Here is a 10,940-nt window from a genome sequence, read left to right as displayed (position 1 = left end):
TTCCTGACCATAACCCTTCCACTTGACCAGGTACTGGAGTTTCCGTCTCGAAATACGAGAATCCAAAATCTTCTCCATCACATACTCCAACTCTCCCTCAACCAACACCGGGGCAGGAGGATCAACGGATGGAACCACAGGCGCCACGTATCTCCGCAACAACGACCTATGGAATACATTATGGATGGCAAAAGAAGCTGGAAGGGTCAAACGAAACGACACAGGATTGAGAACCTCAGAAATCTTATACGGACCAATGAAACGAGGCTTAAACTTAGGAGAGGAAACCTTCATAGGAACATAACGAAATGACAACCAAACCAAATCCCCAACACGAAGTCGGGGACCCACACAGCGCCGGCGGTTAGCGAAACGTTGAGCTTTCTCCTGGGACAATGTCAAATTGTCCACCACATGAGTCCAAATCTGCTGCAACCTATCCACCACAGTATCTACACCAGGACAGTCCGAAGACTCAACCTGCCCTGAAGAGAAACGAGGATGGAAACCAGAATTGCAGAAAAACGGCGAAACCAAAGTAGCCGAGCTGGCCCGATTATTAAGGGCGAACTCAGCCAAAGGCAAAAAGGACACCCAATCATCCTGATCAGCAGAAACAAAGCATCTCAGATATGTTTCCAAAGTCTGATTAGTTCGTTCGGTTTGGCCATTTGTCTGAGGATGGAAGGCTGAGGAAAAAGACAAATCAATGCCCATCCTAGCACAAAAGGATCGCCAAAACCTCGAAACAAACTGGGAACCTCTGTCCGAAACGATGTTCTCCGGAATGCCATGTAAACGAACCACATGCTGGAAAAACAATGGCACCAAATCAGAGGAGGAAGGCAATTTAGACAAAGGTACCAAATGGACCATCTTAGAAAAGCGATCACAAACCACCCAAATGACCGACATCTTTTGAGAGACAGGGAGATCCGAAATAAAATCCATAGAGATATGCGTCCAGGGCCTCTTCGGGACGGGCAAGGGCAAAAGCAACCCACTGGCACGAGAACAACAGGGCTTAGCCCGAGCACAAGTCCCACAGGACTGCACAAAAGAACGCACATCCCGCGACAAAGACAGCCACCAAAAGGATCTAGCCACCAAATCTCTGGTACCAAAGATTCCAGGATGACCAGCCAACACCGAACAATGAACCTCAGAGATAACTCTACTAGTCCATTTATCAGGGACAAACAGTTTCTCTGCTGGGCAACGGTCAGGTCTATCAGCCTGAAATTATTGCAGCACCCGCCGCAAATCAGGGGAGATGGCAGACAAAATTACCCCCTCTTTGAGAATACCCGCCGGCTCAGGAACACCCGGAGAGTCAGGCACAAAACTCCTTGACAGGGCATCAGCCTTCACATTCTTAGAGCCCGGAAGGTACGAAACCACAAAATCAAAATGGGAGAAAAATAGCGACCAACGAGCCTGTCTAGGATTCAACCGTTTGGCAGACTCGAGATAAGTCAAATTCTTGTGATCCGTCAAGACCACCATGCGATGCTTGGCTCCTTCAAGCCAATGACGCCACTCTTCGAATGCCCACTTCATGGCCAACAACTCTCGATTGCCAACATCATAATTGCGCTCAGCAGGCGAAAACTTTCTAGAAAAAAAGGCACATGGTTTCATCACCGAGCCATCAGAACTTCTTTGCGACAAAACAGCCCCTGCTCCAATCTCAGAAGCATCAACCTCGACCTGAAACGGGAGCGAAACATCTGGCTGGCACAACACAGGGGCAGAAGAAAAACGACGCTTCAACTCCTGAAAAGCTTCCACAGCCGCAGAAGACCAATTGACCACATCAGCACCCTTCTTGGTCAAATCAGTCAACGGTTTAGCAACACTAGAAAAATTACTGATGAAGCGACGATAAAAATTAGCAAAACCCAGGAACTTTTGCAGACTTTTCACAGATGTCGGCTGAGTCCAATAATAAATGGCCTGGACTTTAACAGGGTCCATCTCGATAGTAGAAGGGGAAAAAATGAAACCCAAAAATGAAACCTTCTGAACTCCAAAGAGACACTTTGACCCCTTCACAAACAAAGAATTCGCACGAAGGACCTGGAACACCATTCTGACCTGCTTCACGTGAGACTCCCAATCATCCGAGAAGACCAAAATATCATCCAAATATACAATCAGGAATTTATCCAGGTACTCTCGGAAGATGTCATGCATAAAGGACTGAAATACCGATGGAGCATTGGAAAGCCCGAATGGCATAACCAGGTACTCAAAATGGCCCTCGGGCGTATTAAATGCTGTTTTCCATTCATCGCCCTGTTTAATACGCACAAGATTATACGCACCACGAAGATCTATCTTGGTGAACCAACTAGCCCCCTTAATCCGAGCAAATAAATCAGACAGCAGCGGCAAAGGGTACTGAAATTTGACTGTGATCTTATTGAGAAGGCGGTAATCAATACAAGGTCTCAAAGAACCATCCTTCTTGGCCACAAAAAAGAACCCTGCTCCCAATGGTGACGACGACGGGCGAATATGACCCTTCTCCAAGGATTCCTTTACATAACTCCGCATAGCGGCGTGCTCTGGCACAGATAAATTGAACAGTGGGCCCTTAGGAAACTTACTACCAGGAATCAAATTGATAGCACAATCGCAATCCCTATGCGGAGGTAGGGCACTGGATTTGGGCTCATCAAATACATCCCGGTAATCCGACAAAAACTCCGGGACTTCAGAAGGGGTGGATGACGAAATAGACAAAAATGGAGCATCACCATGTACCCCCTGACAACCCCAGCTGGACACAGACATAGATTTCCAATCCAATACTGGATTATGGACCTGTAGCCATGGCAACCCCAAAACGACCACATCATGCAGATTATGCAACACCAAAAAGCGAATATCCTCCTGATGTGCAGGAGCCATGCACATGGTCAATTGGGTCCAGTACTGAGGCTTATTCTTGGCCAAAGGCGTAGCATCAATTCCTCTCAATGGAATAGGATACTGCAAGAGCTCCAAGAAAAAACCACAGCGCCTAGCAAACTCCAAGTCCATCAAATTCAGGGCAGAGCCTGAATCCACAAATGCCATAACAGAATAGGATGACAAAGAGCAAATCAGAGTAACGGACAAAAGAAATTTAGACTGTACCGTACCAATGGTGGCAGATCTAGCGAACCGCTTAGTGCGCTTAGGACAATCGGAGATAGCATGAGTGGAATCACCACAGTAAAAACACAGCCCATTCCGACGTCTGTGTTCTTGCCGTTCAGCTCTGGTCAAAGTCCTATCACATTGCATAGGCTCAGGTCTATGCTCAGATAATACCGCCAAATGGTGCACAGCTTTACGCTCACGCAAGCGTCGATCGATCTGAATGGCCAAAGACATAGACTCATTCAGACCAGCAGGCATGGGAAATCCCACCATGACATCCTTAAGGGCTTCAGAGAGACCCTTTCTGAAAATTGCTGCCAGGGCACATTCATTCCACTGAGTGAGTACAGACCACTTCCTAAACTTCTGACAATATATCTCTACATCATCCTGACCCTGACACAGAGCCAGCAAGATTTTCTCTGCCTGATCCACTGAATTTGGTTCATCATAAAGCAATCCGAGCGCCAGGAAAAACGCATCAACATCACGCAATGCCGGATCTCCTGGCGCAAGGGAAAATGCCCAGTCTTGAGGGTCGCCACGTAACAAAGAAATAATGATTTTCACTTGTTGAACAGGGTCACCTGAGGAGCGAGGTTTCAAAGCAAGAAACAATTTACAAATATTTTTGAAATTCAGAAACTTAGATCTTTCCCCAAAAAACAAATCAGGAATAGGAATCCTAGGCTCTAACATCGGATTCTGAACCACAAAATCTTGAATGTTTTGTACCCTTGCAGTAAGATTATCCATACAAGAGGACAGACCTTGAATGTCCATATCTACACCTGTATCCTGAACCACCCAGAGGTAAAGGGGAAAAGAGAGACAAAACACACTGCAAAGAAAAAAAAATGGTCTCAGAACTTCTCTTATCCCTCTATTGAGATGCATTAATACTTTGGGCCATCTGTACTGTTATGACCTGGTGGTTAGGTCAATAATGGACCTGGTGGTTAAGAGCACACGGAATGACCTGATAGTTACTAATAATATAGGACGAGCTCTGAGACGTGGGAACTCTGCTGACCGCAATCCCTAATCCTATCACACACACTAGAAATAGCCGTGGATTGCTTCTAACGCTCCCTATGCAACTCGTCACAGCCTAAGGAACTAGCTAGCCCTAAAGATAGTAAAATAAAGCCTACCTTGCCTCAGAGAAATTCCCCAAAGGAAAAGGCAGCCCCCCACATATAATGACTGTGAGTAAAGATGAAAATTACAAACACAGAGATGAAATAGATTTAGCAAATTAAGGCCTGACTTACTGAACAGACTGAGGATAGGAAAGGTAACTTTGCGGTCAGCACAAAAAACCTACAAAAAGACCACGCAGAGGGCGCAAAAAGACCCTCCGCACCGACTCACGGTGCGGAGGCGCTCCCTCTGCGTCCCAGAGCTTCCAGCAAGCAAGACAAAAATCAAAATAGCAAGCTGGACAGAAAAATAGCAAACAAGAGAAAAACAAGCAGGAACTTAGCTTCTGCTGGAAAGACAGGTCACAAGAACGATCCAGGAGCGAACTAGACCAATACTGGAACATTTACAGGTGGCATGGAGCAAAGATCTAAGTGGAGTTAAATAGAGCAGCCAGCTAACGAATTAACCTCGTCACCTGTGGAAGGAAACTCAGAAACACCCACCAGAGGAAGCCCATGGACAGAACCAGCAGAAGTACCATTCATGACCACAGGAGGGAGCTTGACAACAGAATTCACAACAGGTCCCCCTATATTTTATAGCCAGAAATGTTACTCAGACAGCTGCGGGCTGATATTCATAGCATAGAGAGGGGCCATGGGTATTGCCCCCCCCCCCCCCGGCTTCAAATACCAACCCCCAGCCGCCCCACAAAAAGGAGCGTCTGCAAGATGTGCCAATTCCGGCATTTAGTCCCTCTCTTCCCACTCCCGTGTAGTGGTGGGATATGGGGTAATAAGGGGTTAATGTCACCTTGCTATTGTAAGGTAACATTAAGTCGGGTTAATAATGGAGAGGCGTCAATAAGACGCCTATCCATTATTAATCCTAGAGTAGTGAAAGAGTTAAAAAAAAAAATAAAGACAAAGCCAGAAAAAAGTATTTTAATATTCTTAATTTAACCATACTTACCATACTTCAGCGCCTGCAAAAAAATAAAAATGATAAACTGTATACTCACTTTCCGCCGTAGTCCAATTAATAACGAGTGTCCCATGACGATTTCCCCTATAGAAAAGTGATATCGGGTGATGTCACTGCTCTATAGGACCTCCAGTGACACACTGACAGGAGACAATGGCTTCTGCAGTGTATCACTGAGGTTACCTCAGTTCAGGGTCTCACTTTATGGCATTGCTGCATGGGAACTTTCTCACACAGCAGTGTCATTAGTGAGACTAGGGACTATTTTCTCACAGGGGCGTAGGAATACATTGTGGAAGGATACCTTCCATCATTGTATTCCTGGAGTCCCTGGAGAGCGGTCACATCAGCTGATGCTGCTGCTCTCCACGGGAGATCGTCGTGGGACACTTGTTTTAATTGGATATCTGCGGATCAGGGAGTATATAGTTTGTTTATTATTTTAATTATTTTTACAGGTGACAATGGCTTCGGGGATCAAAGTGACTAGTGATGGTGAGTATGTACTCTATGTTATATGTACTGTATGTCTATATGTATGTACTGTATGTATGTGTTATATGGTGTATATTGCATGTCGCATGTTGTTGCATGTCGTCGCATGTCGCATGTTGCACGTCGCATGTTTCATGACGCATGTTGTTGCATGTCGCATGTTGCATGTCGTCACATGTTGCATGTCACATGTTGCCGCATGTTGAACGTCTCATGTCGCCGCATGTAGCATGTCGCCGCATCTCGAATGTTGTTGCATCTAGCATGTTGTCGCATGTCACATGTTGTTGCATGTTGTCGCATGTTGCATGTCGTCGCATGTTGCATGTCACATGTTGCAATTCGCATGTTGCCGCATGTTGTATGTCACCGCATGTCACATGTTGTCGAATGTTGTCGCATGTTGTCGCATGTTACATGTCGCATGTTACATGTCGCATATTGTTGCATGTTGTCGCACGTCACAGGTTGCATGTCGCATGTTGCTTGGTGTATGTTGCATTGTGTATGTTGTATGGTGTATCTTGTTGCATGTTGCATGGTGTATGTTGTATGTCGTGTTGTATGTGCACACAGTGTAGACACGAGTCCAGCTCTGCTACATCTGGATGCCTGACATCTAGATGTAGCAGAGACTGTAGATGATCACCGGAGATAACTCTCCAGCGATCACCTACACTGCAGCGTTCTCACAATCAGCTGATCAGCTGTTTGCAAGAACCAGACGAGTGACTGGAGATAACTCCCAGTCACGTGCACGGCAGTTCTTGCGATAACATAAGTTTGTAAACAGACATGCTGCGTTCTGAAAAGACGCGCCGTATGTCCGTTTACGCGGGTCTGTCGCCTCCGTGTTTTACTGCATAGTGGAGACGGGATTTCATGAAATCCCCTCCACTATGCTGTAACATCTGGACGCTGCGTGTTTGACGCTGCGGCTCTACGCAGCGTCAAACACGCAGCGTTTCCTGAACGTGGAAGCATACCCTCAATCTCTGACATACATGATTCAGACGGAACCTCTGGCAGAAAATTCCCTATAATGAGGCAGATGAAGGCACTGTGGACGACATCTAACCTGTGATCCGGCGGTGTCCATCTTTTAAGAATTATATGAAAGTGCCGTCTGTCATAGTTTTGTGCACTTCTGAAAAGAAGGACACCGCTGAACAGAGGCCAGACGGAGTCCAGAGTAACTATGCTGCCTCATTATAGTGAATGGATCCCTTGGTGGTTTCATCTGAATCTCGTCACACCTTGATTTAGATGGAAACCCCAAAGTAAGTGCTCAGCATAGACCTCTAAAAGACTTGCGGTTGCTCCTTAGTCTGCCCACTGTGAACTGAGGTGACGTCAGTAAGGTTACCTCAGTTCACAGGGACCAGTTCTCATGAGGGCAGCGTGAGTGCCGGACTGATGAGTGAGCGTGAGTCTGTGAGTCCGGCACTCAATACTTTGGCACTTGTTACTCGGAAGCTGTGAGGCTCGGAAACCTTAAAGGAGCCTTTAACCCCTTAATGACCGGAAGTATTTTCGTGTTTGCGTTTTTGTTTCTTGATCCCCTTCTTCCCTGAGCCATTTATTGTTTGCTTGTTCAAAACAGCTGACATGTGCCAAGAAAGATGTGGGCTTAGTGCTGGAGGCCACGTCAAAGGGAGGGATTCCGACATGGGCGTACTATTATGCCCAATGTTTGAAAGGGGTTAAGGGAGACTAAAGTTTCTGGAATTTCTAGCTTCTGGAACACATGGGAGCTGTGAACTAAAGTTGCCAGAGTAGCTAATCTCCCTAGACCTGGATGTCAGAGAAAAATTGATGAATTGTTGCAACACAGGATAGTCCAGATGCAAGTTCTGAAGAAATTCAAGCTGTCCTGCAGTCTCAAAGTGCATCATTGCAAGCATGAACTATCTGTCGACATTTGAATGAAGTGAAGCACTATGGCAGGAAACCCTGGGGGAACCCACTGCTGATAGAGAAATAAAAATGCTAGATTGCAGTCTTGGGGACAGATGAGACGAAGATAGAGTTTTTTGGTAAAGCACATCATTCTACCACTGCTCCTGTTCTGCATACTGGGATACGTGACAGCTGTACAATTCCACTACTCCTGTCCTGTGCACTAGGAAAGGTTACAGCTGCACAGTACCATTGCTCATGTTCTGCATACTGGGATAGGTGACAGCTGCACAATACCACTACTCCTGTCCTGTACACTAGGATAGGTTACAGTTGCACAGTACCATTGCTCATGTTCTGCATACTGGGATAGGTGACAGCTGTACAATACCACTACTCCTGTCCTGTACACTAGGATAGGTTACAGTTGCACAGTACCATTGCTCATGTTCTGCATACTGGGATAGGTGACAGCTGCACAATACCACTACTCCTGTCCTGTGCACTAGGAAAGGTTACAGCTGCACAGTACCATTGCTCATGTTCTGCATACTGGGATAGGTGACAGCTGCACAATACCACTACTCCTGTCCTGTACACTAGGATAGGTTACAGCTGCACAGTACCATTGCTCATGTTCTGCATACTGGGATAGGTGACAGCTGCACAATACCACTACTCCTGTCCTGTGCACTAGGAAAGGTTACAGCTGCACAGTACCATTGCTCATGTTCTGCATACTGGGATAGGTGACAGCTGCACAATACCACTACTCCTGTCCTGTACACTAGGATAGGTTACAGCTGCACAGTACCATTGCTCATGTTCTGCATACTGGGATAGGTGACAGCTGCACAATACCCTGTTAATGTCTTGTAGACTGGGAAGGCTGCTGTGCTACAGTACCACTGCTCTTGTACTGTATACTTGGATAGATGACAGCTACACAGTACTACTGCCCCTGTCTTATCAAATAGGATAGGTGACATCTGCACAGTACCACTGTATGTGTCCTATATACTGGGACACATGATAGCTGCACAGTACCATTGCTCAGCTACCATCAACTACAAAGTAAAGCAATTTATCATTAGTAGATGGGTTCACTTACTTTTCATGAAATTCTCAAGTTTTCTGAAGGCCTCAGCTCATTTCTATTTAACCTTGTAAAACTGTGAAAAGAAGAGAGAAAACACATTGAAATATTGGCCCGAGAGAAGAGGCGCAGAAGAGGAGCACGACCGGGGGAGGTCAGATGAACACTGGGATATCGGAGTACTCCCGGTGGCTAATCATGATCAGAGTCCATGATCACAGCCTGAAAACAGAGTTCTGATAGGCTGCCATTGACCACAGTAAACAATGGTCACTTCTAGCCACCCAATACACAGTGGTAGTGGTGTAGTCTATGCTGTACAGGGCAACAACCAATTCTGTATACCATAATCATCACCCCATTTGCCAGCATCATCTACAGAATGAGACAGAATTATGTGGATATCCATCCCGCATCCTACACCACCATATAAAACTGTTCAGTCTTCTCAGCCTCTCGGTGTCCTGTCCCTACCCACAAGTGTCTGCCTGTCACTGTCCCCCCCAGGTTTATGTCATCCTGTCACTGTCTACTCTCCAGGTGTCAAGGTGTCACTGTCCTGTTACCCTCCAGGTGTCAGTCTGGCACTATCCTGTCCCCCTAGATGTTAGCCTCTTCACTGTCTTCCCACTCATGTCAGGCAGTCATTTTCTATCCTGGGTGTCAGCCTGCCATTGTCCTGTCACCCTCTAGGTGTCAGCCTGTCACTTTCCTGCCTCTCTTCACATGTCAGTCTGTCCTACCACCCCGTAACCCCCTCTTCCCCCAGGTGTCAGCCGGTAGCTGTCCGGTCTCCCCATTATGCCAGTATATCACTGTTCTGTTTCCCAATCCCAGATGTCAGCCTGCCACTCTCCTTCTACCACGAGATATCAGCCTATCACTGTCCTACCCCCATTTGTTAGCCTGTCACTGTCCTGTCCCCTCAAGCTGTCAGCCTGTTACTGTCCTGTCCCCCCTGCTGTCAGCCTGTCACTATCCAATCCCCCCAGCTGTCAACCTATCACTGTCCTGTCCCCCCAGCTGTCAACCTGTCACTGTCCTGTCTTCCTAAGCTGTCAGCCTGTCACTGTCCTGTCTTCCTCAGTTGTCAGCCTGTCACTGTCTTGTCACCCTCAGCTGTCAGCCTGTCACTGTCCTGTCCCCCCATCTATCAGCTTGTCACTGTCCTGTCCCCCCCAGCTGTCAGCCTGTCACTGTCCTGTCTTCCTCAGCTGTCAGCCTGTCACTATCCTGTCTTCCTCAGCTGTCAGCCTGTCACTATCCTGTCCCCCCCAGCTGTCAGCCTGTCACTGTCCTGTCTTCCTCAGCTGTCAGCCTGTCACTGTCCTGTCCCCCAGCTGTCAGCCTGTCACTGTTCTGTCCCACAGCTGTCAACCTGTTACTGTAGTTCCACCAAGGTGTCAGCTTGACCTGTCTCCCCACAGGTGTCAGCCTGTCATTGTCCTGTCCCCCCTCCCCAGCTGTGAACCTGTTACTGTCTTCTTTTGGGTGTCAGCCTGCCACTGTATTTCCCTGGGAGTCAGTCTGACACTGGCCAGGGGCCAGTCCCCACCAGGTTTCAGACTGTCACTGTTGTATCCTCCACAGGTGTCAGCTTGTCACTGTCGTGTCCCCCCCTAGTTGTCATCTATTCACTGATCTGTCTGCCCCTAGGTTTCAGCCTGTTATGGCCCCATCTTACTCCCAGGTCCTATCTCCCTCCCAGTGACCGCAGCCTCTACCCCTTAATGATGCTTTTCAATTTAAGTAGATTAGAAAATAGTTTAGATTATGGCATTAAATAGAGATTTTAGGAGGAAAACTAATTTGGATTTCAGACCATTCCTTTCACACTTGACTACAGGCTTTGAAGCCTACAAAGCAGGGGCGGACATATTGCTGGTGCAACTGCCCCGGAGCTGGAGGTGGCCTGCTGGCACCAAGGACTATTTCAGCTGGATGTTCCTCCTTGGATGTGCTTTCCATTCAAGCACATTCGGTCTCCTGATGAACCTCTCACTTCAGTCCCTGAGGAAAAACGCTTTCTGTGGGCTTATGAACATCTACATTGAGATAAGTGTATCGTGTTTTCAGAAGTGGTCTACTGTATTTTATTGATCATATACAAATTCCGATATGGATCCATGATGCCCTGGTATTATTATTGCCTGGTGATATGCTGATCAAG

This window comes from Ranitomeya imitator, chromosome 2 (genome assembly GCF_032444005.1).
Source record: "Ranitomeya imitator isolate aRanImi1 chromosome 2, aRanImi1.pri, whole genome shotgun sequence".
NCBI classification, from domain to species: domain Eukaryota; kingdom Metazoa; phylum Chordata; class Amphibia; order Anura; family Dendrobatidae; genus Ranitomeya; species Ranitomeya imitator.
The sequence above is the reverse complement of the archived record's forward strand: the minus strand, read 5'-3'. Positions refer to the sequence as shown.